At 40.1% G+C, this 17,992-nt stretch overlaps 1 long non-coding RNA gene across 1 annotated transcript; it reads right to left on the bottom strand.

Moving 5' to 3' along the window:
• Window positions 1-4,968: 4,968 nt before the first annotated feature.
• Window positions 4,969-8,921, bottom strand: LOC134627249 (uncharacterized). Its single transcript, XR_010093879.1, has 3 exons — window positions 8,813-8,921; window positions 8,593-8,680; window positions 4,969-5,050 (listed from the first exon to the last, which is right to left on the bottom strand). It is a non-coding gene; the product is annotated as an uncharacterized LOC134627249 (long non-coding RNA).
• Between the last annotated feature and the right edge of the window lie 9,071 nt (window positions 8,922-17,992).

Genomic DNA, 17,992 nt, shown 5'->3' on the forward strand with positions numbered 1-17,992 from the left:
AAGGGGTTCATAATGTTGTAAATCCAAGCCCATTATGTATTCATGATTTGAATCCTGGGTTGTGCGAAATCCCAGAAATAAACCCTAGACAAAGTGAATCTGTGAACTAAGGTGTAGGTCTATTAGGTTATGTTGTGGTGATCCTCGAGTTGGTGGATTTGTGTTCATACCGGAGTCCAAAATTAAAACCAATGGAAGATGGACAAGAAAAGTTCAAAGCCATCAGGTGCTCAGTTTAGAAAAAATAGAAAAGAGGAGGAGAAACGAGTAAAAGATACAGGTAAGCAGATGTGTCATTGGATAATGGCAGGTCATCCTGAAACAATCAAAATCAGAATCAGAATACTTTATTAATCCCTAAGGAAATTATGTGGATTACAGTTGCTCCAAGAAGAAATGGTAAAAATAGTAACAGTAACAGACTAAACTCCAAACAACACATTATGTTACAGATTTTAATATTAATTAGTCATTGTCAATTGCTGATATGTTCTGCTCTCATTGTATGACGAATTATGATGGCTATTTGGTAGCCGTTTGCATACAATGCATACTCTCCCTCTCTTCATGTTTGTGTGTGTGTGTATGTGTGTTTCTCTGGTGAATTTCGACAACAGTTTTATGTTAATGTAAAATCCTTTATATGTTTTTTATGTATGTGTGTGTGTGTGTGTGTGGGGGGGGGGGGGGGGGGGGGGAGTGTTCGCCCGGGGCGCCAAACAGGCTAGAACCGCCACTGATCGGATGGATGAGTCTGAGTTTGGCGATTGCCAGGAGAACGGTACATGTGTGACTGTATTGTGTAAAGTTTGGTTGAGGGGGGATTATGTTGTGGGACTGTTTTTCAGGAGTTGGGCTCCGCCCCTTCGTTCCACTGGAAGGAACACTTAATGCTTCATCATACCTACATTTTGCACAGGAAAAATATTTACTCAACTAATACACAGGCTTATTTGCCATAACCTAGAATCTGTTATTTCCTCATGAGTCCTAAAGACAGTAAAACATCTTGTGTCATGTCTTATAACCCATCAGTAATCCACAATATTTATCTTTAGTTCTGCCCCAGAGTAAATGGATTACTTTTAACCTGACTATTGAAGTTTTATTCATCTGTACGAGTAAAAGCATTCCTAGTCTTTTTATTCTCAGAAAAAAAGTGCAAATTTGAAATTAGAGCTTTATGTGCATGCTGTAGCTTCAAAATAAATGCTAAAGCTAGCTTGTCAGTTTCGAATGGTTTCCCGTCCCTTTTTTCTCAGACTTGGAAAACAGGACACGAAGAAGGAAAAAAGGATGTAATTGCTGAAGAGTTATTGAAGTACTATTGTTAAATAAAATGAAATAAAGGTGAAAGTCTGCCTTTTTTCTATTTAAATCCACTGGTGTAGTGTAAAGAGGTAAAATGTCAAAAATTATATCTTTGCCCAAATACTTATGTACCTGACTGGATATTAGACCTCATCTAATACTTAAATATTTAAAGAAGTGGAACAGGCAGTCTCCATTGTACACAAGTCTTGTCATATATTTAGGAGACATAAACACAAGCATACACAGATAAATAATGCATATGTTTATTATCATTGTAATATCACACTGGTATTTATTTGTGTTTTAGCCCTTAGAAATCCTCCACGTCACACTGAACCGTCACATGTTTAATGGTAAGTTTCTGCTTTTATTGGTGAATATTATGAGTTTCCTACTAGTGATAACAAATTTCCGAAACCTCCATAGCCAGCTCCAGGCAGTCACTTGCATCATGACAGGACCCAAACACACCACAATCCAAATCTATGTATGAGTCATCATCACTGCTGGATGCAGACTCCGCTGTGGTAATGACGTGTTTGTAGCTGGGGCAGCAGTGATTGGCGAGTCCCTCGCAGGAGTCAGGTAGCATGTGGATCATATCGTAGAACCGACAGAAGAGACAGTTCAAGACAATTCCTGCACAGTCAACTGAGGGAGACACACATGATCAGGAAAATAATGTACTCAGTAGTGTGTTTTTTTCTTCTTTTAAATCAATATACATTTTTTTGTCTTTATAAAGGGCTGCAACCCCTTCACACTTTTACAATGACCTGTTTGAAATAATGCGTGATAGATAGCGTTTAAATTATATCTCGGGACATAAATCATCCCTGCTCCTATAAGAGCTGGGCTTCACTTGTATCTTATAAGATTTTAAAAGCCCCCTTTCCTTCCTTTACACATGCATAATTTAAGAAATCATGCCTCGCTCCCTCACAGAGAGACAAGCAGGAAAGCTGTTTGGAGACATAATCAATTACCAGAAGTCTCTCTTGTATACTTTGCCAGGAGCACTTCCAACGTGCGTTGTGGTTACAGTGAGACAATGCTATGTGTCTTTCCAGCATGCTTTGCCAAATGGTTCCCCCATGGGTGCTATGAAGTGTGAGATCATCAAATGACACTGACCATGAGCAGACAGTTACTCACTGAAGAGTGTCACAGGAACGACCTTATGACTTGCACTACAGAGAATTCAGAGAAGGTATACCCTCTGCAAGGCTCCACTGTTCTCCTAAGCCTTTATATAAATATGTGGAGGTTTCAATCTGATCTGAGTTCAAGTACATGTTGGAGAAGACAGGTTGTGGGTCTGTCTCATTCCTGTGAACTGATTCTTAATGTCATTTCTTGAAATTTGGACTCAGAATTCGCAAGATCTGGTTATAGTTCAAAATTAGACTTGTTACACTAATGACACAAATCTAAAAAGATAAAATGATGAAGGGATATTTTATATCAAAGAGGTGAAAGAGCAACTCTGCTTTGGCAATATATAATATAGACCAGCGGTCCCCAACCTTTGTTGCGCCACAGACCGGTTTATGTTCGACAATATTTTCACGTTCCGGCCTTTAAGGTGTTGTGGATAAATACAACAAAATAAAACTAGTACTGGTGCAAAAAAAGAAGATTTATTCATAACACACGAGCAAAGACCCAGGGAAACCGTGTTAATGATAAAAACGATTAAAAAAATAACGATAAAAACCCTGAAAACCATAAATTTCACACCCGACCCTCAACTCTCGCGGCCCGGTACCAAACGACTGACGGACCGGTACCAGTCCATGGCCTGGGGGTTGGGGATCGCTGATATAGACTGTTTTGCATAATCAATATTGAACATCAAAACTCGGGAAGAGAAAAAGACATTGTACTTTTAATCTCATACTGAACTGGTGACACTAATCTTGGGTGCCCACTGTTGTTGCTGCTAGTTTCATTATGTCTGTGAATCGTCTACATTAGCTTATTTAGTCTACATCTATATTTCAGCCACTGTCAAGCATATGGACCCATACAATACAATACAGCTTTACAACAAACAACCTCGTGTCAACCTAAATGAGAACAACTCTCGTGAATGGATAAGATGCAGCATATGAGCTAACTACATGTATTTCATCAGCATATCCTTTTAATATAGTAGGAAGTAGAAATGGATCCAAGTTATATCTCTGTATGTAGTGCTACGGGTTTGTAACTGTGGTCAGTTGCTGTCAGCATGCAACTGAATGGGGTCAAGCTGGTATCTATAATCAATAATATGGTGATTTACTGTGATAACTTTGTAATTTTTAACTCAGCAAAGACCACAAATCACAAAATTAAACAGAAATTCATGGGCACTACTTTCAGAGTCCAGCCATAACCTCGTAGATTTGAGGCTAAAGTTCATAATTGCTCCACACAGAGCAATGTAGTTGCAGCAGGATGGCAGTTTAATTACAAAATGATACAGGCACTCAGCAGGCTTTTATAGAGGAATGTAACCTGAGTACAGTTTAGATGTGTTGCAGATGAGCTGTGCTCATTGGCTAATTCACACTTATTTGCAACATGTTGACAATCTGTCTGTGTTTATAAATTCTTGCAATGCTTCCATTTTTTTCTCTGGGTCTTGGAGTTTGCGCTGCATCTGTTGGTGTACTGCCTCCTGTTGTTCCTTCTCTTTAAGCATTTGCGTATTTCTTTGGAGTGCTTCATCAAACATTACACGCAAACCATTATTTTTCTCTGTAATTTGAAGCTTGCACACGATCTCTTGATGTGCGCGGTCTTTGTCGGCCTGACTGAAAGTGATTGCAATCATCCGAGTCAGACTGCGATTGAATGGAGACAAGTTGCCTCTCGCCAGGTGACATGTGCAATTGCCCTGAGATTGAAAGTGATCGTCCAGAGGTTGAAGGTGTTGAATGTTCATCCTCTGGGCGACCAGTTGGTCATCTCGATTGCTTGTAATCACTTGTGAGATGTTTACTCGAGTGTGTCTGCGTCTACAAGACAAGAGCCACATTTTTTCTCATTGTCAATAAATAAAAAGACATTCTTCTATTTCCTTGCATATTAAACCATATTTAAGACAGTGGTTATCGTTACAACGTTACCGTTTTATTTAATTTTTTTAGTTTAAAAGAATTGCATCAGAACATAAACAGTCTGTGTTGTAATCAGTTATGCAGCTGGATCTTAAGTAGTGATACTTGTGGCCTTTTTTTGCATTAATCTTTCTCTTTTTTGCTGCAGTTTGAGTTTCTAAATTATTCAGACATTTTCATAATTGATTGTATTAACTATATTTAAGCATTCTCACAGCATAGTAAGACATAAAGCTTGCAATTTGTCATTTTCATAATTATCCTGCATATTAATCATTTATTTCAACAGCAGAAAAGCTGTGTTTGGATAAAAAGTTAATTTCAAAACAATTTTAATGACGTCTCAAGAAAAGAAGTGGCACTGAAGACAGACTTAAACAGTAGAGTGAAGTACTGGTGTCATTTACCTCCTGTGTTGCTTTGCTGCGAGGAGGAAAGAGAGTCTGTGCTGTACGTTTCTGCAGAGGAGGATCTCCTTAGGTACATTTTCAAAGAGAAAAGAGGGGCAGCGGAGCCGTCACGCTCTCTAGGCAGCTTAGCCTTGGTGTCTCTGCTTGTCTCCCCAGGCTCCATTTCTGTAGAGGTATCAAGTCTCCAGCTGCTGACTTGAACCTCACTTTCGATTCTTTCTGTCCAATAGATGAAATGTTAAACAAATGAATCCTACAGTAAAGAATCAACAAACAACATCTACTGTAGTCTTTGAAATAAGTATGACTGGAGATGTCCAAAAATCAAGTATATGTGCAAGAGTACAGAGAGCAGAGGTAACTAGTTCCACTGGTTTGCAGGTAATCTTGTGGAAAGCTGCTGATAGTACTTTAGGGTGAACAGTAGGGGCATCACTCTAATGTCCATCCATCGATCCATTCTCAACCGCTTATCCTTTTCAGGGTTGTGGGGGGGGGGGCTGGAGCCTATCCCAGCTGTCGCAGGGCTAACACATAGACACAGACAACCATTTGCACTCACATTCACACCTATGGACAATTTAGAGTTTCCAATTAACCTGTCCCCATGTCATTGGACTGTGGGAGGAAGCCGGAGTACCCGGAGGGAACCCACGCAAACACGGGGAGCACATGCAAACTGCACACAGAAAGACCCCGGCCTGATGGTGGAATTGAACTCAGGACCTTCTTACTAACCACCGTGCTGCCTAATGTCCATACACTAATTGTGAATGGTGATACAGGAAACTTTTAGCATAGGTTAGCTTTAGCAGGGTTAGCTCATTTGCCCCATCCTTTCCCTACACACACAAACTTCAAAACAATCCTTGTAAAACCTACAACTTCTCACTATCACATTAATTTTTTCTTTTTGTAGAGATTTTGGCCTATCAGTTTGAACTGGCCTTCAGAACTAGCAGGCTATTTCCGCACTATTTTCTTTTTCTGTGCAGAGTTAGCTAAAAATTAGCATACAGACGTAAGACTAGAATGAGAATTTAAAAATGGGGAGATGTTCCACTGGACCTTCTGGTTTCGTAGTTATGGTCACAGGATAGCCAAGAGTGAACAGAAGTGGAGCTGGAGCCATAAAAATGTAATGCTGCAGAAGTAAGTGGCAAGTTTTACTACTTTTTCAAGGGGATCAAGAAGTTAAGGTAAGAGATATAGTTTATATGGTCTAGTGTTAGGGATGTCACTAGGGCTGGGCGATATGACCCAAAATTCATATCTCGATATTTTTTAGCTGGATGGCGATATAAGATATATATCTCGATATTTTTTTAAAGCCATAAAGTAAGAACAAAAAGAGAGTTCTTAGTCAAAGCTGTGTCCCAGATGTCACACAGGCACTTTTATTAACATACAGCATAGATGTACATGAAAAAAACTACTCAAAAATAAATTATGAGCATTTATTAAATAATAATGCTCCATAAATAAAAGAAAACTATGTTGTTTTTGTGCATAACAAAGAGCTCACAATTGTGCAGTCAAAATGTAAACTAAAAGACGCTGAGCATAATAACAAAGACAGATTTCACAGCTGCGTGACTGACAGCCTGGAGTTTGAAATCCGCTTCGTAACCGTGTCTCTTAACAGGTGCCATTTATGGTCCTTATACACACACAATACGGTAATATTACGTTGAAGCACAGTACGTATTACTACGCGAGGCTCCTCGGTAGCCGTAATGCTCCGACAATCCATCAAGCGGTGCGGCTCCGTAGCTTACCAAAGTCGCACTAAAAATTATTTGACAGATTGCTGAGCGCTGTGTACCACATAAAATCGGTTCGCGGTCATCAAGCACAACCAGAATTCATACAAAAGGCGCGCTGTCAACTTTTGAGAGAATGAAAGGATTTTTGGCTGTTGGCGTTAGCGTGGTTAGCTCGTTAGCGTGGTTAGCTCGTTAACACGTTGATGCGGTCCAGCCCCACGCACGGGGCGATGCGCAGTAACTCGTTAATGGAGATTTGCCGTGTCCATCTTGTCGCTGCCTGCAGGTGAAGCGATGGGGGAGGAGGGGGAGTTTTGTTCAGTTAAGGAGAGAGGCGAGGTCGAGTAACGTTGCGTAAAGACAAAAGTAGACGAAAGAGAGGCAAACTTGTGGCTCCACAACTATAATTATAACGTAACATAGACTATATCGATATAAAGGATATTGTCACATCTTATATCTCGTATAAAAATATATCGATATTTTTTTTTAAAAAAACTCTATATATCGCCCACCCTAGATGTCACAGTATTTTGCAGCATTTTAAACATCAAACAAGGAGCAGAAAATTCTAAAAGAGCAGCCACCTTAAGCCAAGACAGTCAGATGCTTAGTATATATGCATGTAGGCTTCTGTTTTTGATTTCATTATGCTCTTAAGTCTGCTGTAGTTATAATTTGGAAATAGGTGTCGTAATGAGAATATATATATACCATCAGTCACAGAAAATCTGCATCCTGATAAGCACAAGTAAAGACTGATGTCGTGTAAACTGTGTATTTTTAGAAATCTGGTAATTAGGAGATTTGTAAATGATTTCAGTACATTTCAATAATAGAAAGTAACCACACATCTTTGTGGATCAACTCTGGCATTGAACTCTCAGCAAGAGAGTAAATAAGTGATAAACATAACTGGAAATGAAAAAAGAAACGCTGCTGGCCATATCCCATTCTGACAGCTGACACAATGAAAAGATAAAAACATATCTAGCCTGTGCTGGTAGTTCCCAGAAAAGTGTGGAATTTCTGGAATGAAGGGGTTGTTATTGTTAATTAATACGTTAATTAATACAGATAATAATGAATTACTCTGCTGGCAGCAGACTGTTTACTTTCTCACCACCTATTCCGAATGAAATATTTACCACTCCTTTCTGTGTTTTACTTAAGATTTAATGCCTGATGATTTATTAATTTTTGAGAGTCGAATAAAATGTATTTGTCTTCCCTAAATTCTCGAAGAAGAGATAAAAATGGACATTGCTCAGGGCCGCATTGTCCATTTTTAAGATTTTATTAGTTTAAAAAACAACTGCTCCCATCAAATAACAGAGTTAAACATGGTGTCTCGTGTTATCATCTTTTGTCAGCGTGCGAGACTCTTTTATGTCTCATTAGAATTGTTTGTGTTTTTACATGTCATGTCTCTGTGATTGAATGAGAAGTGAAGAAGGCAAGGATTGCTATTTGAAGTACAAGTTAAAATAAACTTGTTTGAGCTGAGAATGAGCCCGATGCTCTCGGGTTATCAAATGAATTAAGTAAGAAGTGCAGCTGGTCTATGCCCATGACCATTAACTGATAGAGAAATAAGGCCTGGAGGCATACTATGCATTTTTCAGGTTTTGTTCCAGTGTTTCACTGAGCCACGCTCACTCATTAGACACCACAGTTGCTCCGAGCGGTGGGTCTGAAGATAATTTTACTTCATGTTTAAAATCTAAATGCAAACTGGAAGTATACAACAAAAATCGTCTACAGACTATAAAGAATGCATGTAAGCAAGCAACTAACAAAGAACAGTAGGTGATTTGAAAACTGTAGGGCTGTTCACAGTCACTAAAGTCAAATAAATGCACAAGGCAAGCAAAGTGATGGAACAGTAAGGATGGCACTGGCTATCTCAGATCATCACAACAGAGATTTATAAGAGACGTGACAACTCCAAAGTGACACTGAGCTGTTTTTCTACAAACCTAATCTACAACTCACCTCCTTTAACCCATGTGGAGCTCTCCTCACCACCGTTTACACTCCCTTTGCCTTTTGCATCAGCTCTCAGCGTTGTTTCATCTGCCATCTGGTCCATTGCATCACAGATAAAAAATGCATTTAGTATGACAAACCTGATTATCTCAAGCCAAAAATATGTGGCTGCACACAACTGAGGCTAACGTGGCTTAATGTCTAACACAGTGTTACCGCAACTCACCGTCTTCGTGCGCTGGTCCGCTCTTGGGATTGGGTCGTCACGCGGCCAGCTGCAACATAGTCTTCTTGTCCAGGATGCGGAGGCAGCTGTTTACATCGGCAAAGCGTAGCGCACCCAAGACAGATCATCCCTTTTGCAATGCACAGCGTCCATTTGGCCTGCTGCCTGCTGTGCTGTAAGGCTCTCCAATATTCCAGTGACGCTGGCAAAAAAAACCACTGGAGATCTGCTCCTATCAAAACATCACTGGGACAAAGTCAGCAACATTTTATTAGTTTGAGTTATTTCCCTCTACAAAGTGATAATGAAGCAAAATGCAAGTGCAGAGGATCACATAATCAAAGGAAATATCACATTAAAACTATAATTCCCCATTCAAATGCATTATTAAGCAATCAGGACACACAATAAAGAGATTTTATAATGTTATAGTAATAATGTGAGAGAAAAAAACCCCCAGCTACATTAGAACAGAATGGCAAGACAGGCTAACTCAGTCCCTCCTTCGAAGCTGGGCACATATGCATGAGGCAGCGAGTTCTGTTTTGTTTGTTGTTGGGGCAAAACATGTGGTAAAGCATGGATAAGGAGCTGCATTCAAATTTCTCCGAATACAAGCCAACCAATTTAGTCTAATTAGGCTCAACACTAGAGTTGCATTTTAATAGACGCCCCGCTGTGTTTGCATATGTTTAGAGAACAAGAGTCATGCTAATTGAAAAATTAAGATGTGAGAGTATTTGTCTACCGAGCTCCCACTATGCTGCACTCAGTGCAAATATAACTCCTGAAGAGTTTTCTAGTGCCTTCTTTCTTCTTCCACCTCTCGTTTGCTTTGTGCTGTGACGATGATACGATGTGACAGACAAAAGACTAATCGAGATTGTGCTCTCGTGCTCTTCAAAAAGCATACAGTGACAGTGTGACAACACCATACTTCCACTCTTTGGGCTTGTTGTTTCTCGGTGACGCGGCAGGTTTTGTTTCGCTGGTCAACGTCAATCATGCAGTCAGAGAGGTTCCGGGGGTTACGTGGTTAATTTGACTCCCATTGAAATGTGCTCTCTGTGAAATGAGCTGCTCTGCCCTGCATCTGCAGAGAAGCTTCTGTAGCTGACACCCCACCCTATTAGAGCCTTCCCTAATGCTGAGCCAAGTGACAGTGTGCGATCAGGTTCAGGTACAAATTTGTTATGTCCAAGTGACAGCTTTCTGACCTCATTTGCTGCACTTAAAGTCTACTCCATTATTTACAGTTGCTAAAGTTAGTAGAACCAATACTCACCCACACCCTTCTTGACGTAGATTCATTGTTACTGTGTTTATACTGATAAGCTATGGCATTAAAGCCATGGTTGTAGTTCCCTTTCGTGCCACCAAACTGCTCTGGGACACCTTTAGTTGTCTTGTAGTTTCACGTATTGGGATGCTGCCTTGGATCCTATGTGTGCTGTGGGATGTTTGGTGATATCACAGGGATTGGACCTGTTCCTCCACATTCCCCTGATGCCTGAAAGGACTGGAATAAGGGGAGTGTGGCAGAAGTCAATAGGGTGGATTCTTTGTTATGCCACTGAGTTTTTACCAGTTTGGTGCTTGGTTTGGAGCAATAGTAGCAGAGGTAACTGGTTAGGTAACTTGGCAGCACTTGAAAGTAACCTCCACATACAACATTTGCTACCATAGGTGCATCATAGTGTAATAACAGAACATTGCAAGCTCATAAATTACCACTTTACCAGTGGCTGACTGGTGTATATGCTGTTTGTGGTTTACCAGTGGTTGAGTTGTTAAGTGGTAAACAGGGAAATTATGCTATAAATAAGACTTTTCTTAAGGAGACAGTTGGGAAAAAAGTACCCTCAAAGGGTAACAAACTCTTCATTACAAGTGCTGATACTTTGGGGGAATTTTAGGTGTTTATTCAGAGTAGAGTAGACAGGAAATTGGAGAGAGAGGGGTTTTGGCAGACCTGAACCCAGGCCACTGTGGTAAGGAACATGAGCTCTGATACATGAGTCAGGTAACCAACAATTCCTTCTTATTAACTTCCTTTTAGTCACTGGGTAGTTGGGACAAATCAGCACAACTTAAAACAAACAGATTGATTTAGGTTAAAGTAGATGAACCTTAAAATTGACCCAGTCAAAACAAAATATCTATCACATTAATGCTTAAGAACTAGCCAGTATGCCATTAGTGTCTAATTACAGTCTAACGGCTAACGTGACAGTGGTTCTGAGAGCTGGAATGAATTGTTGCAACTTTAATAAACAAACTGGGGTTATTGTACTCAGCCCTAAAAACCTTAGAAACACAGTGTCTAACCAGACACTCTGAATGGCTTTACCTCGGCCTCCAGATTTCTCCAGTTTGAGAAATCTAAAACTAGAAACAACCTGTCTCAGAGTGATACTGAAAACTAGTCCATGCATTTATTAATTACTATTGTAATTCGTTATTAGTGGTTTGTCCTAAAAAATTCCCTCAAAAGTCTTCAGTTGATTTAAAATGCTGCAGGGACTAAAAAGAGAACACGTATTTCCCCCATATTGGCTTCTCTTGATTGGCTCTCTGTTAAATCCAGAACCAAATTTTAAAAATCCTTCTCACATACAAGGCTTTCAATGATCAGGCCCCATCTTATCTTCAAGACCTTATAGTACTGCATCACCCCAATAAACTACTTTGTCCTCAGACTGCAGGTTTACTTGTGGTTCCTAGGATATTTAAAAGTAGGATGGGAGGCAGAGCCTTCAGCTTTCAGCTCCCAGTTTTGGGAGACAGACACCCTTTCTACTTTTAAGATTATGTTTAAAATATACATTTTAAGCCTAATCTATACACACAACTTTTAATCATTGTCATTATTAAACCTGGGCTCTTTTTCACAGTTCATCTTTTGTCCGGTCTTCCTATCCTCACCCCCAACCGGTCACGGCAGATGGCTTCCCCCTCCGTGAGCCTGGTTCTGTTAAAAAGGGAGTTTTCCTCCCCACTGTTGCCAGGTGGTTGCTCGTAGAGTTTGTCTGATTGTTGGGGTTTTCTCTGTTAAAGCGCCTTTATAATAGGCGACTGTTGATGTGAGTTAGTGCTTTATAAATAAAACTGAATTCAAATGTTATTGAAAAATGTGTAAATGCAGTTTTTGTTAGAAAATCTTTTTTCTAATGATATTGATCTCTTGATTTCCAATATGTCATAAGTACCTGATCACTGGTTGGGTGATCACTGGGTGATTCAGCCACATGGGAAGCATTTTTGCTCTAATTCCATCTCACCCAGATCACCTTGTAAGGGCAGTGCAACATTTCCTCCATGCTTGTGTGTGGCTCCGCCAGGTGTTTCATGGAATTGTATCAAGACTTGATTTTTTTTTGTCCTCTCTCTCTTTTTTCCGGTTTTAGTTAAATGTCTTTATTTTGTTGAACATGCTGCCAGTGCAGAGGTCCCCTTTGCCCCTTAATGAGTCCCATGGAGAGTAAGTGTCATAGTTGGCTCTGGTGATGAGAGCAGACTCCCATGTCACCTTGAGGCTTGGCTAACACAAAGGAAAGAAGACACTTGATGTCATATTCCCTCTCTCCATTTTAAAGTGGGTAATCCTGGTGTGCTGGGATTACTCTTATGGGCAGATGTCACTGTCCTCCCAGAGATAAAAAGGTGCACATATAAGCGATGACAGATGAAAAAACAAACAGTTGGGGTGCTTGGTTTATGCTGTGTGACGAGACAATGGGTGCTTTCATTTGAATGCATATCAGATAATAATATAAAGATATTATTATGTTATTAATATATAGATATTGATATATTTTTTAAGAAAAAACTGACTGAGACGTGTTAATGTTGCACATATTTAACATGCTGTAAAATACTATTACCTATTAGCCAAAGATGCTGTAAAAATAGCTTGTTTATAGATGACTACCTGTCTAAATTTGCTCGTGGATCGTCACCTCTTTTTACACCTACCTAAAAAATTCAGTTTGTTCTGAACCACTTAAAGAGATGTACCTTAAAGCAGATCTCACCTTGTGTTCTCCCGGGAGTGTTTTCTCCTCAGCCCATTAAGAGCACAATAATTCATTTTCGAGATCGTTTTGCTCTAATTGAACACGTCTGTTATATTCAATTCTTTCAACATCTTTAAGGACACCTGCCTACCTTTATGACAGTCGAGAGTGAGGGGGGAGGAACTCCTGCTGCTCGTCACAGAGGGAAGAAATCAGTTTCCAAATTAAGATTTCAGATAAATGACCTTACAAAGTAAAGGAAATCAAAGAAATATGGGAACGGGGTAAATTGGATTCCTTGGCGTCTAACAGTATATGACTTAAACCAACTGGGGATTCTCACCACAGTGGAGGAATTGAGCATTTCCTAAGGCAACAGAACCACCTGGGACCTCCTGATGATCCATGGGGTGTTCGTAAAAAGCCTGGAAGTTATTCAACCCACTAAAAGGCTAAATAGATTTTTTTTCTATTAACATTTAGGCCGTATTGCTCTGATTTCAGGGCTTCTATACTGGTTTCAGGCAATCTATTTCATTTTACTCAGTCAATATTCTGTATTTAATTTGCATAGCTTTGGTTTGATCACAATAGATACCAACAAGGATGCTAACAAAGGTAAACAGATAGACTGCTTTTATTCATATCAAACACGTTTATCACAATAATATAAATAACAATAATAATAATAATATGAGAATATAAATATCTTTAGCACTAAAAAAGAAAAATCCACCATTTTTCAGATTTACTGAATTTCACCTGTCATCTGTATCTAAGTGATACATGGAAACATTTATCGCAGGTGCTTCCTTTTGTTCGTGAATGTGGGGTTTTTTGGGTAGAAGGAAAATAGGGTTGCACTTTATGGTGCACTAATAAGACTATATTGAGATTACATAAAATTAGATCTAACATGTTATTTATATGCCAGGAAACAACTGGATACTTAAACCTAAATTAAACTACTTATGGTACCATTACATAAAATGTCCTGCCCTGTTCCAAAAAGAAATAAAAGCAACTACCAAACTAAAGAGAAAAATACAATAAGGGCAGCTTTATGAAATGAACCTGGAGGTAAATGACTTTGATGACACTGTATTGCTGTTTAACGCCATCCAAAATCAGGGAAATCCACTTATGCGGGCAAGTTTTTGGATCACGAGCTGCCCACTGTGCTACAAATTTCAATTTCAGGCATGACGCTATGCTTTGAGACTTCTTCGAATTATTCATCGTTAGTGTATTTGCTTGTAAGGCTGTGCGTCTGTTCATAAATGTTAGCCAACTCTTCACCCAGTGATGCAGGTCTTTGTTGTAGTGGTACCAAAGGTTCCTAAGTTAGCCTCACAAGTACAACCCGTCTCGCTTGGTTACGAAGGTAATAACGAAACAGAAAATAATCACATTCATTCTGGCATAAATGATGATTAACCTGAGCTTTAAGTACACGCTGACACTGAACAAATAAAATGAACACTCTTTGCTGCTTCACACAGGCGTCATGAGAAATACCCATTATTATGGACCAATTTGCTCCCCCAGATAATCAATGTTGGCACCGACTCAAGCCCCGCTCCACAGGCTAAATGCTTGAATTGATCATTGACGCTTTCTCACCAATAAGCCGTTTAAAATGAATAATTGGGTGGGGCTAAGAGAAGCCCGGGTCCTTGCTATTGCTATTAGTGTAATGATGATATGACATCAGACGTTTTCTGTAAAGCATTGTCTTGTTGTTATTGGGCAAGACAGATTATGATTGGGTTTAGTCAGTGCACGTTATGAGATGCTCCTTAAGTAGCATTCATAAAGCAAAGCTCCTCGCTGTGTCAGAGTGATAATAAGGGGAGTGATTCATATATACTTTAGGAGTCAAGGGGTGCACCGCGTTAGACCTGTATTTTCTTTTATTTGTCCTTGCTGTTTTGGCTCATGGATCTCGTGCTTGCTTTGTCCCGCCATACATCAGAAAGAGAGAGCTCCGTCTGGCAAGTCATTGATATGCCGGCTCTGTTTTTACGCATTGTCATTTTATCTTTCTCATTACTGTCAGTACTACAGACTCAGATGCATCTCATTACAAGGGAATTGGGACAAACATAAAATCAAGGCCTTCCCTCCTTTGACTTGGATATCTTTCAAACGCTCGAAGTAGATAACCGCCGTGTTAGGTCCGCAACAGCTGTTAATGTTTTGTGATAATGCAGCTTTATTCCCACTGATATCTTGGTGTTTCTTTTGATGGCGTGTTAAAATGGAGAATTAATGTGAGTTCAAATGGGGCTGTTTTATCTCCGTCGTGCCTCCAGAATCCTGAAAGTGCACCTGTTCGGGCCAAACTCTTGCATGGCTTACACATGGCTACAATGTAATGAGAATGCACACTGACACACACACGTGTTCTGGAACACTCTAGCATGCACGCATACAGCCTTTTATGTTGAATTGGCTCCAACTTGTGATGTCTTTTTATTTTTAGCCGGTCCTCCTTTTTCCCTGCCGGAGCCCCATGAAGTCTTTTCCATCTACAACTTAGTTCCTCAGCCAAATATTGACTTTAGTATCTGATTATTAAGCAATTTCCACAAAACTTCAAATTACTATCTGAACAATTATTTTAAAGACGTTACAAGACCCAGTAGACCCCCAAGGTCCTGAAACTGATTATGCAAAAAGATAATTGCTATGAAGATTTAAAAAGAATGAAATTGGTTTGACAAACCTATAAGTTGTTAACTACTGCTCAGCGCAAAAGAATACATTTGCTGACAAGGCCACAAAGAGCCGAAGCAGAGAGGAGGCTTTTCCCGTGTGCTCAGGTGGGCGGGAGGTATCGCTCCCTTTATTATCACAGCTAATGGCATTCCAGATCTGTCCTCAATTATACTGGATGAGATGAACTATTAATTAATAATTCTTCTGATAGATAAATTGTGCCACGTTCAGCAGATGTGCACTTCTTCGAGATGAGAGGAGGCACAGATGGAGCCTATTGACCAACAGCGGCCCCCTTTTTTGGGTCTGCCTTTATAGAGGTGCGAGCTTTATCTCAGCTTGACGTGTTGTTATGTTCCCCGTCCCCCCGTTCTGCTTTAACTGCCCACGTACCATCAGCAGCCGTCCGTGTTGCCCTGATTTACTGTGCGCAAAGCCAATGTTGCATAATTTGTGTTTCAAGAAAAGATATCAATCCTTCTTCACTTTGCGGAAAATGGTTATTTTTTTTCCCCCCCTCCTCCCAGGTTAAACGTACACTGCCTGAAAAATGACACATCCTCAAAGTACTGTTGAGCAAAAGGTGAGTTGTATAATTTTCCCATAAGCTGGGAGCCTTTAAGTGTAGAAAGGAGAAATTATATGACTGTGAATGGCTTCCTTAATAGTGATATCACTTCCTAGAACAAAAGAAGGTGGCTGCAGCGATGAGCTGGGGGGGAGTGCCGGATGCCGGCTCGATTGGCCATTTCCGTGGCTTCCATTAAGGTCAAGCACTGCGCCGCCGTGCATGAGTGACAACACGGCCAAGACGGATGGAGCACTCTCCCACAAACCTCGTTAAGACTGAAATCACCGAAAAAATAATAGTTATTAAATTAATTGCAGTCATAATCTCGTAAAATATGTGTCAAAAAAATTATACGCGGTTCGATTAACACATAACATGGGTGTCAAATTTGTAATAAAACCCTGATCAATAAAACAATAACCATGTTGTTAAAAGCAGCCATTGAAAGGTGTTGCTGGCAGCGGGCTCCAGGGGTGAGCAACCCTTTTAATATAAACGGATTTCATCTTTCCACCGTGTCACCTAAATCACCTCAATGTTTGTGTATACAATTAAAATAAGATAATAAATTGCAGCAATGGATGGATTACCAACGCTCCCTCTGACCCCTATAGATCAGCCTTTGTCATTGGCCGAGAAAATGCATGTCTAACAATCTGTTGATTACAATGTGGTGTGTGCAGAGGCCCCTGTCGAGGGAGGGCGATGACTGTTGCAGGATACATTATTTTAACATATTGTTATGTTTAAATCGATAAGTTCTAAACGAGCGCTAACGACTGCTATTAATTAAACTTCCAGAATCTTTTATTATAAAAGTTAACACTTGTGCGCTTGATTTAATGAATGGTTTATTATTTCATTTTGTTGGCCCTCACCGTCATACCCCGACGACTGGTCTTTTATCTTGAGACGAAACGAGGCAAAGCTCGGTTTATTTGTGGTGCAGAAGAGAAGATAATGCATGATGTGGAGGGCGTTTGTTTTAAAGCCTTGGGGTAGTGACTATTTCTTGATATAGTTTGCCCGACTGTACCCCCGCCCCACACACACACACACACCCCTTCTGTCTGTGTATTTGGCCCTTGAGATATTTTTTTTTTTATCAGTGTGTTTATATGAAATCATTTGAGTGGGGATGTCAATTTAGAAATGAAATTGACTGTGCAAGAGAAGCGTTCAGATTGGAAATTAATGGTATTGCAATTAAAAACTTGGGAGTTACAGTATTTGGTAACAATTATGATAATGACTCTAGCTGGAGGTGTGAATTTCACAAGGGAAGGGTGGGGGTTGTTAACACGAGCGTCATGCGGGAAAGCTAGCAGTGGCAGCCTCGTACACTTTGCGTTCGACCACTTTCTTCTAATAGAGCAATGCCACTGAGAAAATATCTTAGCTTCTCCTCGGTAGGATGTGTTTTATTCCATTACCAAGCGCAGATAATCTGCCTTTTGTGATATTGCTGCAGGAAGCTCTTTGCTCTCAAGCTGCCACTGACGGAACGTGTCCTACATTGTGCTGCAGTAATAGAGTGGTTTATCAGCTCATGTTGAGAGTAGCTATAGGCTAAGTATGGTTGAGAGTCACAATTACCAACAGACACAACACGCTGTTTGTCTGCTCATGATTAATGTGCTGGATCAATGTGGGACGTTGCAAAGAAGCAGGGTGATGGAAGATTCCTGTGAGATTTTTTTTCTTCTCCTCCTTCTCCCTGTTTTCCCTTTTTTTTCTCCCCCCTACACAGACACAGACACACACACGCTGCTATCAACCAAATTGGATGATCAGTGGGGGAATTCTCCCACTCTCTGGTGTTTTCGCTGTGGTTTGTAGATTTTGCCTTCAGGTTCGAAATTCACTCGGTTA

Source organism: Pelmatolapia mariae, linkage group LG5 (assembly GCF_036321145.2).
Source record: "Pelmatolapia mariae isolate MD_Pm_ZW linkage group LG5, Pm_UMD_F_2, whole genome shotgun sequence".
Lineage (NCBI taxonomy): Eukaryota > Metazoa > Chordata > Actinopteri > Cichliformes > Cichlidae > Pelmatolapia > Pelmatolapia mariae.